Source organism: Coregonus clupeaformis, chromosome 5, assembly GCF_020615455.1.
Source record: "Coregonus clupeaformis isolate EN_2021a chromosome 5, ASM2061545v1, whole genome shotgun sequence".
Taxonomy (NCBI): Eukaryota; Metazoa; Chordata; class Actinopteri; order Salmoniformes; family Salmonidae; genus Coregonus; species Coregonus clupeaformis.
This window is the reverse complement of record NC_059196.1, coordinates 7,663,335-7,666,658: the sequence shown is the minus strand read 5'-3', so window position 1 is coordinate 7,666,658 and position 3,324 is coordinate 7,663,335.

Sequence of the window (3,324 nt, the reverse complement as noted above, 5' to 3'; positions counted from 1 at the left end):
ACCCGATCGCAGGGACGGCTAACTGGAAATTCTGCCTGTTCCTACAGACATAGGAAAAACAGCTTTTAGTTTCTTCAGAGTCCCCTACAAATTGATGTTTTGGTGCCTTTCGGGCAGTTCAGAGTGTTGCATGAGGACCTCTTTGCTGAGGAATGTGATTGTTTTTCATGTGTGTTTTCTTTTAAAAAATGTATTCTCTTTCTATTTTTATTTTCTGGTGTATTTTCTGTGTAATTTGTTGTGTAATTGTAAGATGCAGGGCTCCCTTGCAGAAGAGACCTTGGTCTCAAAGGGAAAAAATTAAACAGCTGAACAAAGTTAAACTGTATTTTTCGCCCATGTGGGCATACAGTGGGGAGAACAAGTATTTGATACACTGCCGATTTTGCAGGTTTTCCTACTTACAAAGCATGTAGAGGTCTGTAATTTTTATCATAGGTACACTTCAACTGTGAGAGATGGAATCTAAAACAAAAATCCAGAAAATCACATTGTATGATTTTTAAGTAATTCATTTGCATTTTATTGCATGACATAAGTATTTGATCACCTACCAACCATTAAGAATTCCGGCTCTCACAAAACTGTTCGTTTTTCTTTAAGAAGCCCTCCTGTTCTCCACTCATTACCTGTATTAACTGCACCTGTTTGAACTCGTTACCTGTATAAAATACATTTGTCCACACACTCAATCAAACAGACTCCAACCTCTCCACAATGGCCAAGACCAGAGAGCTGTGTAAGGACATCAGGGATAAAATTGTAGACCTGCACAAGGCTGGGATGGGCTACAGGACAATAGGCAAGCAGCTTGGTGAGAAGGCAACAACTGTTGGCGCAATTATTAGAAAATGGAAGAAGTTCAAGATGATGGTCAATCACCCTCGGTCTGGGGCTCCATGCAAGATCTCACCTCGTGGGGCATCAATGATCATGAGGAAGGTGAGGGATCAGCCCAGAACTACACGGCAGGACCTGGTCAATGACCTGAAGAGAGCTGGGACCACAGTCTCAAAGAAAACCATTAGTAACACACTACGCCGACATGGATTAAAATCCTGCAGCGCACGCAAGGTCCCCCTGCTCAAGCCAGCGCATGTCCAGGCCCGTCTGAAGTTTGCCAATGACCATCTGGAGGATCCAGAGGAGGAATGGGAGAAGGTCATGTGGTCTGATCAGACAAAAATAGAGCTTTTTGGTCTAAACTCCACTCGCCGTGTTTGGAGGAAGAAGGATGAGTACAACCCCAAGAACACCATCCCAACCGTGAAGCATGGAGGTGGAAACATCATTCTTTAGGGATGCTTTTCTACAAAGGGGACAGAACGACTGCACCGTATTGAGGGGAGGATGGATGGGGCCATGTATTGCGAGATCTTGGCCAACAACCTCATTCCCTCAGTAAAAGCATTGAAGATGGGTCGTGGCTGGGTCTTCCAGCATGACAATGACCCGAAACACACAGCCAGGGCAACTAAGGAGTGGCTCCGTAAGAGGCATCTCAAGGTCCTGGAGTGGCCTAGCCAGTCTCCAGACCTGAACCCAATAGAAAATCTTTGGAGGGAGCTGAAAGTCCGTATTGCCCAGCGACAGCCCCGAAACCTGAAGGATCTGGAGGAGGTCTGTATGGAGGAGTGGGCCAAAATCCCTGCTGCATTGTGTGCAAACCTGGTCAAGACCTACAGGAAATGTATGATCTCTGTAATTGCAAACAAAGGTTTCTGTACCAAATATTAAGTTCTGCTTTTCTGATGTATCAAATACTTATGTCATGCAATAAAATGCAAATGAATTACTTAAAAATCATACAATGTGATTTTCTGGATTTTTGTTTTAGATTCCGTCTCTCACAGTTGAAGTGTACCTATGATAAAAATTACAGACCTCTACATGGTTTGTAAGTAGGAAAACCTGCAAAATCGGCAGTGTATCAAATACTTGTTCTCCCCACTGTATATGAGATCACAAAGGTGGCCTATATTATATTTACCTCATAATAATGCCTGACTGTAGTTAAAATCTCATGTAAGGTGATCAAAAGTTGAAGAACTATGCTTGCCATCTTTATATTTGGATAGAACTGAGGTGTGGTATAGTCTGCATTTGACTAATGATATATATTGAGAGGGTGGTGGTACATACAGTGAGGGAAGAAAGTATTTGATCCCCTGCTGATTTTGTACGTTTGCCCACTGACAAAGACATGATCAGTCTATCATTTTAATGGTAGGTTTATTTGAACAGTGAGAGACAGAATAACAACAACAAAATCCAGAAAAACGCATGTCAAAAATGTTATAAATTGATTTGCATTTTAATGAGGGAAATAAGTATTTGACCCCTCTGCAAAACATGACTTAGCACTTGGTGGCAAAACCCTTGTTGGCAATCACAGAGGTCAGACGTTTCTTGGAGGGATTATCTCAGGAGGGATTTTGTCCCACTCCTCTTTGCAGATCTTCTCCAAGTCATTAAGGTTTCGAGGCTGACGTTTGGCAACTCAAACCTTCAGCTCCCTCCACAGATTTTCTATGGGATTAAGGTCTGGAGACTGGCTCCTCCAGGACCTTAATGTGCCTCTTCTTGAGCCACTCCTTTGTTGCCTTGGCCGTGTGTTTTGGGTCATTGTCATGCTGGAATACCCATCCACAACGCATTTTCAATGCCCTGGCTGAGGGAAGGAGGTTCTCACCCAAGATTTGACGGTACATGGCCCCGTCCATCGTCCCTTTGATGCAGTGAAGTTGTCCTGTCCCCTTAGCAGAAAAACACCCCCAAAGCATAATCTTTCCATCTCCATGTTTGACGGTGGGGATGGTGTTCTTGTGGTCACAGGCAGCATTCCTCCTCCTCCAAACACGGCGAGTTGAGTTGATGCCAAAGAGCTCGATTTTGGTCTCATCTGACCACAACACTTCACATCACCCAGTTCTCCTCTGAATCATTCAGATGTTCATTGGCAAACTTCAGACAGGCATGTATATGTGCTTTCTTGAGCAGGGGGACCTTGCGGGCGCTACAGGATTTCAGTCCTTCACGGCGTAGTGTGTTACCAATTATTTTGTTGGTGACTATGGTCCCAGCTGCCTTGAGATCATTGACAAGATCCTCCCGTGTAGTTCTGGGCTGATTCCTCACCGTTCTCATGATCGTTGCAACTCCACGAGGTGAGATCTTGCATGGAGTCCCAGGCCGAGGGAGATTGACAGTTATTTTGTGTTTCTTCCATTTGCGAATAATCGCACCAACTGTTGTCACCTTCTCACCAAGCTGCTTGGCGATGGTCTTGTAGCCCATTCCAGCCTTGTGTAGGTCTACAATCTT